Source organism: Arachis ipaensis, chromosome B7 (assembly GCF_059453495.1).
Source record: "Arachis ipaensis isolate K30076 ecotype BB chromosome B7, ASM5945349v1, whole genome shotgun sequence".
NCBI lineage: Eukaryota > Viridiplantae > Streptophyta > Magnoliopsida > Fabales > Fabaceae > Arachis > Arachis ipaensis.
Window position 1 is genome coordinate 122,349,839 of NC_142442.1, and position 12,415 is coordinate 122,362,253.

Genomic DNA, 12,415 nt, shown 5'->3' on the forward strand with positions numbered 1-12,415 from the left:
CATTGGAGCAAACAATTTTGAGCTGAAACCTCAGCTAGTTTCTCTGATGCAGCAGAGCTGCAAGTTTCATGGACTTCCATCTGAAGATCCTTTTCAGTTCTTAACTAAATTCTTGCAGATCTGTGATACTGTTAAGACTAATGGAGTAGATCCTGAAGTCTATAGGCTCATGCTTTTCCCTTTTGCTGTGAGAGACAGAGCTAGAATATGGTTGGACTCTCAACCTAAGGATAGCCTGAACTCTTGGGATAAGCTGGTCAAGGCTTTCTTAGCCAAGTTCTTTCCTCCTCAAAAGCTGAGTAAGCTTAGAGTGGATGTTCAGACCTTCAGACAAAAAGAAGGTGAATCCCTCTATGAAGCTTGGGAGAGATACAAAGAACTGACCAAAAAGTGTCCTTCTGACATGCTTTCAGAATAGACCATCCTGGACATATTCTATGATGGTCTGTCTGAATTAGCTAAAATGTCATTGGATACCTCTGCAGGTGGATCTATTCACTTAAAGAAAACGCCTGCAGAAGCTCAAGAACTCATTGACATGGTTGCTAATAACCAGTTCATGTACACTTCTGAGAGGAATCCTGTGAGTAATGGGACGCCTCAGAAGAAGGGAGTTCTTGAAATTGATACTCTGAATGCCATATTGGCTCAGAACAAAATATTGACTCAGCAAGTCAATATAATTTCTCAGAGTCTGAATGGAATGCAAGCTGCATCCAACAGTACTCAAGAGGCACCTTCTGAAGAAGAGGCCTATGATCCTGAGAACCCTGCAATAGCAGAGGTAAATTACTTAGGTGAACCTTATGGAAACACCTATAACTCATCATGGAGAAGTCATCCAAATTTCTCATGGAAGGATCAACAAAAGCCTCAACAAGGCTTTAATAATGGTGGAAAAAACAGGTTTAGCAATAGCAAGCCTTTTCCATCATCCACTCAGCAACAGACAGAGAACTCTGAACAAAATACTTCTAATTTAGCAAATTTAGTCTCTGATCTATCAAAGGCCATTGTGAGTTTCATGAATGAAACAAGGTCCTCCATTAGAAATTTGGAAGCACAAGTGGGCCAGCTGAGTAAAAGGATCACTGAAATCTCTCCTAATACTCTCCCAAGCAATACAAAATAAAATCCAAAAGGAGAGTGCAAGGCCATTGAATTGATCACCATGGCCGAACCTGTAAGGGAAGGAGAGGACGTGAATCCCAAGGAGGAAGACCTCCTGGAACGTCCAGTGATCAATAAGGAGTTTCTCTTTGAGGAACCAAAGGAATCTGAGGCTCATCTAGAGACCATAGAGATTCCATTAAACCTCCTTATGCCCTTCATGAGCTCTGACGAGTATTCATCTTCTGAAGAGAATGAGGATGTTACTGAAGAGCAAGTTACCAAATACCTTGGTGCAATCATGAAGCTGAATGCCAAATTATTTGGTATTGAGACTTGGGAAGATGAACATCCCTTGTTCACCAATGAACTGAGTGATCTGGATCATCTGACATTGCCTCAGAAGAGACAGGATCCTGGAAAGTTCTTAATACCTTGTACCATAGGCACCATGACCTTTGAAAAGGCTCTATGTGACCTTGGGTCAGGGATAAACCTCATGCCCCTCTCTGTAATAGAGAAACTGGGAATCTATGGGGTGCAAGCTGCTAAAATCTCATTAGAGATGACAGACAATTCAAGAAAACAGGCTTATGGACAAGTAGAGGATGTATTAGTAAAGGTTGAAGACCTTTACATCCCTGCTGATTTCATAGTCCTGGATACTGGGAGGGATGAGGATGAATCCATCATCCTTGGAAGACCCTTCCTAGCCACAGCAAGAGCTGTGATTGATGTTGACAGAGGTGAACTAGTCCTTCAAATGAATGAGGACTCCCTTGTGTTTACAACTCAAGGTTACCCTTCTGTAAACATGGAGAGGAAGCACAGTAAGCTTCTCTCAAAACAAAGTCAACCAGAGCCCCCACAGTCAAACTCTAAGTTTGGTGTTGGGAGGCCACAACCAAACTCTAAGTTTGGTGTTGAACTCCCATATCCAAACTCTAAGTTTGGTGTTGGGAAGTCTCAACAATGCTCTGAACATCTGTGAGGCTCCATGAGAGCCCACTGTCAAGCTATTGACATTAAAGAAGCACTTGTTGGGAGGCAACCCAATTTTTATTTATCTAATTTTATTGTTCTTTCATGTTTTATTAGGTTCATGATCATGTGGAGTCACAAAATAAATATAAAAATTGAAAACGGAATCAAAAACAGCAGAAGAAAAATCACACCCTGGAGGAGGATCTCACTGGCATTTAAACGCCAGTAAGAAGCATCTGGCTGGCGTTCAACGCCAGAACAGAGCATGGTTCTGGCGCTGAACGCCCAAAATGGGCAGCATCTGGGCGTTTGAACGCCAGAATTGCACCCTGAAGAAGAGCTGGCGCTGAACGCCCAGAACAAGCATGGTTCTGGCGTTCAACGCCAGAAATGGGCAACAAATGGGCGTTCAACGCCCAGAACAAGCACCAATCTAGCGCTGAACGCCCAGAGTTGTGTGCAAGGGCATTTTGCATGCCTAATTTGATGCAAGGTTGTAAATCCTTGAACACCTCAGGATCTATGGACCCCACAGGATCACCTCAGGATCTGTGGACCCCACAAGATCCCCACCTACCTGCACTCACTTCTTCTCACCCCTCTTTTACACAATCCCATAAACACTCTTTCCTAAAACTCTTCACCAATCACCTCAATCTCTCTTCCCTATCACCACTTCACCACTCACATCCATCCACTCTTCCCCATAAACCTACCTCATAAACTCCACCTACCTTCAAAATTCAAAATCAATTTCCCACCCAAACCCACCCTATATGGCCGAACCTTAACCCCCTTCCCTTCCCTATATATAGCCCTCCATTCTTCCTCATTTTCAAACAACACAACCCTCTCTTCCCCTTCTTGACCGAAACACATCTCTCTCTCCCTCACCTCCATTTCTTCTTCTTCTTCATCACTTCTTTTTTCTCTTGCTCGAGGGCGAACAATATTCTAAGTTTGGTGTGGTAAAAGCATAAGCTTTTTGTTTTTTCATTACCATTGATGGCACCTAAGACCGGAGAATCCTCTAGAAAAGGGAAAGGGAAGACAAAAGTTTTCACCTCCGAGTCGTGGGAGATGGAAAGATTCATCTCCAAAGCTCATCAAGACCATTTCTATGATGTTGTGGCCAAGAAGAAGGTGATCCCCGAGGTCCCTTTCAAGCTCAAGAAGAATGAGTATCCGGAGATCCGACATGAAATCCAAAGAAGAGGTTGGGAAGTTCTAACAAACCCCATCCAACAAGTCGGCATCCTAATGGTTCAAGAGTTCTATGCCAATGCATGGATCACTAGGAACCATGATCAAAGTAAGAACCCAAACCCAAAGAATTATATTACAATGGTTCGGGGGAAATACTTAGATTTTAGTCCAGAAAATGTGAGGTTGGCGTTCAACTTGCCTATGATGCAAGGAGATGCACGCCCCTACACTAGAAGGGTCAACTTTAATCAAAGGTTGGACCAAGTCCTCATGGACATATGTGTGGAAGGAGCTCAATGGAAGATTGACTCCAAAGGTAAGCCGGTTCAATTAAGAAGACTGGACCTCAAGCCTGTGGCTAGAGGATGGTTGGAGTTCATCCAACGCTCCATCATCCCCACTAGCAACCGATCTGAAGTTACTGTGGATCGGGACATCATGATCCATAGCATCATGATTGGAGAGGAAGTAGAAGTTCATGAAGTCATCTCCCTTGAACTCTACAAAATAGCCGAAAAGCCCTCTCCTGGGGCAAGGCTAGCTTTTCCTCATCTTATTTGCCATCTATGTTACTCAGCTGGAGCTTTCATAGAAGGAGACATTCCCATTGAGGAAGAGAAGCCCATCACTAAGAAAAGGATGGAGCAAGCAAGAGAGCCCATTCATGGATCTCAAGAGACGCATGAAGCTCATCACCATGAGATCCCGGAGATGCCTCAAATGCATTCTCCTCCACAAAACTATTGGGAGCAAATCAACACCTCCCTAGGAGAATTAAGTTCCAACATGGGACAACTAAGGGTGGAACATCAAGAGCACTCCATCATCCTTCATGAAATAAGAGAATATCAAAAAGCAATGAGGGAGGAGCAACAAAGACAAGGAAGAGACATAGAAGAGCTCAAGGACATCATTGGTTCCTCAAGAAGGAAACGCCACCATCACTAAGGTGGACTCATTCCTTGTTCTTACATTCTCTATTTTTCGTTTTCTCTATGTTAAGTGCTTATCCATGTTTGTGTCTTCATTACATGATCACTAGTATTTAGTAACTTTGTCTTAAAGTTATGAATGTCCTATGAATCCATCACCTCTCTTAAATGAAAAATGTTTTAATTCAAAAGAACAAGAAGTACATGAGTTTCGAATTTATCCTTGAACTTAGTTTAATTATATTGATGTGGTGACAATGCTTCTTGTTTTCTGAATGAATGCTTGAACAGTGCATATGTCTTTTGAAGTTGTTGTTTATGAATGTTAAATATGTTGGCTCTTGAAAGAATGATGACAAGGAGACATGTTATTTGATAATCTGAAAAATCATAAAAATAATTCTTGAAGCAAGAAAAAGTAGCAAAGAACAAAGCTTGCAAAAAAAAAAGAGAAAAAAAATAGGCGAAAAAAAAAAAAGAAAAGAGAGCAAAAGCAAGCAGAAAAAGCCAAAAGCTCTTAAAACCAAGAGGCAAGAGCAAAAAGCCAGTAACCCTTAAAACCAAAAGGCAAGAGTAATAAAAAGGATCCCAAGGCTTTGAGCATCAGTGGATAGGAGGGCCTAAAGGAATAAAATCCTAGCCTAAGCGGCTAAACCAAGCTGTCCCTAACCATGTGCTTGTGGCGTGAAGGTGTCAAGTGAAAACTTGAGACTGAGCGGTTAAAGTCAAGGTCCAAAGCAAAAACAGAGTGTTCTTAAGAACCCTGGACACCTCTAATTAGGGACTTTAGCAAAGCTGAGTCACAATCTGAAAAGGTTCACCCAATTATGTGTCTGTGGCATTTATGTATCCGGTGGTAATACTGGAAAACAAAGTGCTTAGGGCCACGGCCAAGACTCATAAAATAGTTGTGTTCAAGAATCATCATACTGAACTAGGAGAATCAATAACACTATCTGAACTCTGAGTTCCTATAGATGCCAATCATTCTGAACCTCAATGGATAAAGTGAGATGCCAAAACTATTCAAGAGGCAAAAAGCTACAAGTCCCGCTCATCTGATTGGAGCTATGTTTCATTGATAGTTTGGAATTTATAGTATATTCTCTTCTTTTTATCCTATTTGATTTTAAGTTGCTTGGGGACAAGCAACAATTTAAGTTTGGTGTTGTGATGAGTGGATAATATATACGCTTTTTGGCATTGTTTTTAGTATGTTTTTAGTAGAATCTAGTTACTTTTAGGGATGTTTTCATTAGTTTTATGTTAAATTCACATTTCTGGACTTTACTATAAGTTTGTGTGTTTTTCTATGATTTTAGGTATTTTCTGGCTGAAATTGAGGGACTTGAGCAAAAATCAGATTCAGAGGTAGAAGAAGGACTGTTGATGCTATTGGATTCTGACCTCCCTGCACTCAAAGTGGATTTTCTGGAGCTACAGAACTCAAAATGGCGCGCTTCCAATTGCGTTGGAAAGTAGACATCCAGGGCTTTCCATCAATGTATAATAGTCTATACTTTGACCGAGTTTAGACGACGTAAAAGCGCGTTGAACGCCAGTTCTATGCTGCTGTCTGGAGTTAAACGCCAGAAACACGTCACAAACCAGAGTTGAACGCCAGAAATACGTTACAACCTAGTGTTCAACTCCAAGATTGACCTCTACACGTGTAACATTCAAGCTCAGCCCAAGCACACACCAAGTGGGCCCTGGAAGTGGATTTATGCATCAATTACTTACTTCTGTAAACCCTAGTAACTAGTTTAGTATAAATAGGACTTTTTACTATTGTATTAGACATCTTTGGATCATCCTGGATTGTATTTTTGATCCTGTGATCATGTTTTGGGGGCTGGCCATTCGGCCATGCCTGAACCTTTCACTTATGTATTTTCATACGGTAGAGTTTCTGCACTCCATAGATTAAGGTGTGGAGCTCTGCTGTTCCTCAAAGATTAATGCAAAGTACTACTGTTTTTCTATTCAATTCAAATTATTCCGTTTCTAAGATATTCATTCGCACTTCAACCTGAATGTGATGAACGTGACAATCATCATCATTCCCTATGAATGCGTGCCTGACAACCACTTCCGTTCTACCTTAGATTGAATGAGTATCTCTTAGATCTCTTAATCAGAATCTTCGTGGTATAAGCTAGATTGATGGCGGCTTTCATGAGAGTCCGGAAAGTCTAAACCTTGTCTGTGGTATTCCGAGTAGGACTCTGGGATTGAATGACTGTGATGAACTTCAAACTCGCGAGTGCTGGGCGTAGTGACAGACGCAAAACGGAGGATAAATCCTATTCCAGCATGATCGAGAACCTCAGATGATTAGCCGTGCTGTGACAGAGCATTTGGACCATTTTCACAAGAGGATGGGATGCAGCCATTGACAAGGGTGATGCCTCCAGACGATTAGCCATGCAGTGACAGCGCATCGGACCATTTTCCAGAGAGGATCAAAAGTAGCCATTGCCAATGGTGATGTCCTTACATAAAGCCAGCCATAGAAAGGAGTAAGACTGATTGGATGAAGACAGCAGGAAAGCAGAGGTTTAGAGGAACGAAAGCATCTCTATGCGTTTATTTGAAATTCTCACCAATGATTTACATAAGTATTTCTATCCTTATTTTATTATTTATATTCGAAAACTCCATAACTGTTTATATCCGCCTGACTGAGATTTACAAGATGACCATAGCTTGCTTCATACCAACAATATCCGTGGGATCGACCCTTACTCGCGTAAGGTTTATTACTTGGACGACCCAGTGCACTTGCTGGTTAGTTGTGCGAAGTTGTGATAAAAAGTTGAGATTACAATTGAGCGTACCATGTTGATGGAGCCGTTGATGATCACAATTTCGTGCACCACTCTTCCTTTCCTTTATTGCTCCTCTCTCATGGTTCTTTGGTCTTCTCTAATTTCATGGAGGAGGATGGAATGCTCTTGGTGCTCCACCCTTAGTTGTCCCATGTTGGAAGTTAATTCTCCTAGGGAGGTGTTAATTTGCTCCCAATAGTTTTGTGGAGGAAAATGCATCCCTTGAGGTACCTCAGGGATTTCATGATGAGGAATTTTCTCATGCTCTTGGTGAGGTTCTCTCACTTGCTCCATCCTTTTCTTTGTGATGGGCTTGTCCTCATCAATGAGGATGTCTTCCTCTATGTCAATTCCAGCTGAATTGCAGAGGTGACAAATGAGATGAGGGAAGGCTAACCTTGCCATAGTAGAGGACTTGTCCACCACCTTGTAGAGTTCTTGGGATATGACTTCATGAACTTCTACTTCCTCTCTAATCATGATGCTATGAATCAGGATAGCCCGGTCTATAGTAACTTCAGACCGGTTGCTAGTAGGAATGATTGAGCGTTGGATGAACTCCAACCATCCCCTAGCCACGGGCTTGAGGTCATACCTTCTTAGTTGAACCGGCTTTCCTCTTGAATCACTCTTCCATTGAGCGCCCTCTTCACAGATGTCCGTGAGGACTTGGTCCAACCTTTGATCAAATTTGACCCTTCTAGTGTACGGGTGTGCATCTCCTTGCATCATAGGCAAATTGAATGCCAACCTTACATTTTCCGGACTAAAGTCTAAGTATTTTCCTCGGACCATTGTAAGCCAATTCTTAGGGTCCGGGTTCACGCTTTGATCATGGTTCTTGGTGATTCATGCATTGGCATAGAACTCTTAAACCATTAAGATTTCGACTTGTTGAATGGGATTGGTGAGAACTTCCCAACCTCTTCTTCGGATCTCATGTCGGATCTCCGGATATTCGCCCTTTTTGAGCTTAAAAGGGACCTCGGGGATCACCTTCTTCTTGGCCACAACTTCATAGAAGTGGTCTTGATGCACCTTTGAGAGGAATCTCTCCATTTCCCATGACTCAGAGGTGGAAGCTTTTGCCTTCCCTTTCCTCTTTCTAGAGGTTTCTCCGGCCTTTGGTGCCATAAATGGTTATGGAAAAACAAAAAGCTTTAGGTTTTACCACACCAAACTTAGAAGGTTGCTCGTCCTCGAGTAAAAGAAGAAAGAAGAGAGTAGAAGAAGAAGAAATAGAGGAGATGGAGGGGGCTTTGTGTTTCGGCCAAGGGGGAGAAGTAGTGTTTAGGTTGTGTGAAAATGAAGGAGTGAAGATGGGTTTATATAAGAGTAGAGAGGGGGGGGTATGGTTCGGTGATTATGGGTGGGTTTGGGTGGGAAAGTGGTTTGAATTTGAATGGTGAGGTAGGTGGGGTTTTATGAAGGATGGATGTGAGTGGTGAAGAGAATGGTGGGATTTGATAGGTGAGGGGTTTTTTTGGGGAAGAGGTATTGAGGTGATTAGTGAATGGGTGAAGAAGAGAGAGAGATGTGGGGTAGGTGGGAATCCTGTGGGGTCCACAGATCCTGAGGTGTCAAGGATTTCTCATCCCTGCACCATGTGGCGTGCAAAACGCCCCTTGCTGCCAATCCTGGCGTTAAACGCCAGGATGCTGCCCATTTCTGGCGTTTAACGCCAGCTTCTTGCCTATTCCTGGCGTTAAACGCCAGTCTGGTGCCCATTTCTGGTGTTAAATGCCCAGAATGGTGCCAGACTGGGCGTTTAACGCCCATTCTGCTACCCTTACTGGCGTTTAAACGCCAGTAAGTTTCTTCTCCAGGGTGTTCTATTTTTCATTCTGTTTTTCCTTCTGTTTTTGCTTTTTCAATTGTTTTTGTGACTTCACATGATCATCAACCTACAGAAAACATAAAATAACAAAAGAAAATAGAATTTTAACATAGATAAGTAAACATTGGGTTGCCTCCCAACAAGCGCTTCTTTAATGTCAATAGCTTGACAGTGGCTCTCATGGAGCCTCACAGATGTTCAGAGCAATGTTGGAATCTCCCAACACTAAACTTAGAGTTTGAATGTGGGGGTTCAACACCAAACTTAAATTTTGGTTGTGGCCTCCCAACACCAAACTTAGAGTTTGACTGTGGGGGCTCTGTTTAACTCTGTATTGAGAGAAGCTCTTCATGCTTCCTCTCTATGGTGACAGAGGGATATCCTTGAGCTTTAAACACAAGGGAGTCTTCATTCACTTGAATGATCAATTCTCCTCTGTCAACATCAATAGCTTTTGCTGTGGCTAGGAAGGGTCTTCCAAGGATGATGGATTCATCCATACACTTTCCAGTCTCTAGGATTATGAAATCAGCAGGGATGTAATGGTCTTCAACCTTTACCAAGACATCCTCTACAAATCCATAAGCCTATTTCTTTGAATTGTCTGCCATCTCCAGTGAGATTCTTGCAGCTTGTACCTCAATGATCCCTAGCTTCTCCATTACAGAGAGATGCATGAGGTTTATACTTGACCCTAGGTCACACAGAGCCTTCTCAAAGGTCATGGTGCCTATGGTACAAGGGATTGAGAATTTCCCAAGGTCTTGTCTCTTTAGAGGTAATTTCTGCTTAGTCAAGTCATCCAGTTCTTTGATGAGCAATGGAGGTTCATCCTCCCAAGTCTCATTACCAAATAACTTGGCATTTAGCTTCATGATTGCTCCAAGGTACTTAGCAACTTGCTCTTCAGTAACATCTTCATCCTCTTCAGAGGAAGAATACTCATCAGAGCTCATGAATGGAAAAAGTAAATTTAATGGAATCTCTATGGTCTCAGTCTGAGCCTCAGATTCCCATGGTTCCTCATTAGGGAACTCCTTAGAGGTTAGTGGACGTCCATTGAGGTCTTCCTCAGTGGAGATCACTGCCTCTTCCTCCTCTCTTGGTTCGGCCATGGGAGACATGTTTATGGCCTTGCACTCTCTCTTTGGATTCTCTTCTGTATTGCTTGGGAGAGTACTAGGAGGGAGTTCAGTAATTTTCTTACTCAGCTGACCTACTTGTGCCTCCAAATTCCTAATAGAGGACCTCGTTTCAGTCATGAAACTTTGAGTGGTTTTGATTAGATCAGAGACAATGGTTGCTAAGTCAGAGTGGTTTTGCTTAGAATTCTCTGTCTGTTGCTGAGAAGATGATGGAAAAGGCTTGCTATTGCTAAACCTGTTTCTTCCACCATTATTGTTGTTGAAACCTTGTTGAGGTCTCTGTTGATCCTTCCATGAGAGATTTGGATGATTCCTCCATGAAGGATTATAAGTGTTTCCATAGGGTTCTCCCATGTAATTCACCTCTTCCATTGCTGGATTCTCAGGATCATAGGCTTCTTCTTCAGAGGAAGCTTCCTTAGTACTGCTTGTTGCTGCTTGCATTTCAGACAGACTCTGAGAAATCATATTGACTTGTTGGGTCAATATTTTATTCTGAGCCAATATGGCATTCAGAGTATCAATCTCAAGAACTCCTTTCTACTGAGTTGTCCCATTATTCACAGGATTCCTTTCAGAAGTGTACATGAATTGGTTATTTGCAACCATTATTCACAGGATTCCTTTTAGAAGTGTACATGAATTGGTTATTTAAAACCATTTCAATGAATTGTATCTTTCCCAAGCTTCATAGAGGGATTCACATTCCTTCTGTCTGAAGGTTTGGACTTCCACTCTAAGCTTGCTCAATTTTTGAGGTGGAAAGAACTTTGCCAAGAAGGCATTGACTAGCTTTTCCCAAGAGTTCAGGCTTTCTTTAGGTTGTGAATCCAACCATGTTCTAGCTCTGTCTCTTACAGCAAAAGGGAAGAGCATAAGTCTGTAGACTTCAGGGTCAACCCCATTGGTCTTGATAGTGTCACAGATTTGCAAGAATTTAGCTAAGAACTGATGAGGATCTTCCAATGGAAGTCCATGAGATTTTCAATTCTGTTGCATTAGAGAAACTAGTTGAGGTTTAAGCTCAAAGTTGTTTGCTCTAATGGCAAGGATTGAGATGCTTCTCCCATAGAAGTCGGGAGTAGGTGTAGTAAAGTCACCAAGCACCTTCCTTGCATTGTTGGCATTGTTGTTTTCGGCTGCCATGGTTTCTTCTTCCTTGAAAAGCTTTGTTAGGCCCTCTAGAGAGAATTGTGCTTTAGCTTCTCTTAGCTTTCTCTTCAAGGTCCTTTCAGGTTCAGGATCATCTTGAACAAGTATGCCTTTATCTTTGCTCCTGCTCATATGAAAGAAAAGAGAACAAGAAAGTAGGGAATCCTCTATGTCATAGTATAGAGATTCCTTGAGGTGTCAGAGGAAAATAAGAATAGAAGGATGAGGTAGATAGAAGAGAATTCGAAAATATAAAGAAGGATAGAGTTCAAATTACACCTTGAGGAGGAGTGTTAGTTCCTTAAATAGAAGGATGTGAGAAGAGGGGAAGAATTTTCGAAAATAAATTAGAAAAGATTTTGAAATAATAAAAAGAAATTTGAAAATTTGATTGAGATTTTCGAAAATTAAGATTGGGAAATAAATTAAGTGATTTTTGAAAAAAAGATTTTGAAATTAGAAATTAAAAAGATATGATTGAAAATTTAATTTTGAAAAAGATGTGATTGAAAAGATATGATTGAGAGGATATGATTGAAAATCAAACTAAAAAGAGAAAGTTTTAAAATTAAAGTTGATTACTTGACTAACAAGAAATTAGAAGATATGATTCTAGAATTAAAACTTTTGATCCTTTCTTAATAGGCAAGTAACAACTTGAAAATTTTGAAGTAAATCTTTAATTATAACAAGGATTTTCGAAAATTAAAAAAATGGAAAAAAATTGATTTTGAAGAGATATGATTGAAAAGATTTGATTTGAAAAAGATTTGATTTTGAAAAATTTTGAAGATTTGAAAAAAATTTGAGTTAAAAAAAAAATCTTCCCTCTTGTGTCATCCTGGCGTTAAATGCCCAGAATGGCATCCATTTTGGCGTTTAACACCCACAATCCTACCTTTTTGGGTGTTAAACGCCCAGCCAGGTACCCTGGCTGGCGTTTAAACGCCAGTTTTTCTTCTTCACTGGGCGTTTTGAACGCCCAGCTTTTTCTGTTTGATTCCTCTGCTGAATGTTCTGAATCTTCAATTCTCTATATTATTGACTTGAAAAGACACAATTTTGAAAATATTTTTGAATTTTTAATGATGAGAAACAATAAAAATTGTAACTAAGATCAAATAAACAATGCATGCAGGACACCAAACTTAAAAATTTTCATATAGGAGACACTAACAAATTGAGAATGCATATGAGAAACAACAAAATACACATGAC

The 12,415-nt window shown here is 41.0% G+C and overlaps 1 non-coding gene across 1 annotated transcript; it reads right to left on the reverse strand.

Moving 5' to 3' along the window:
• Positions 1-301: 301 nt before the first annotated feature.
• On the reverse strand, positions 302-409 carry LOC148553951 (small nucleolar RNA R71). The gene has a single exon (XR_015892923.1). It is a non-coding gene; the product is annotated as a small nucleolar RNA R71 (small nucleolar RNA).
• Positions 410-12,415: the final 12,006 nt, after the last annotated feature.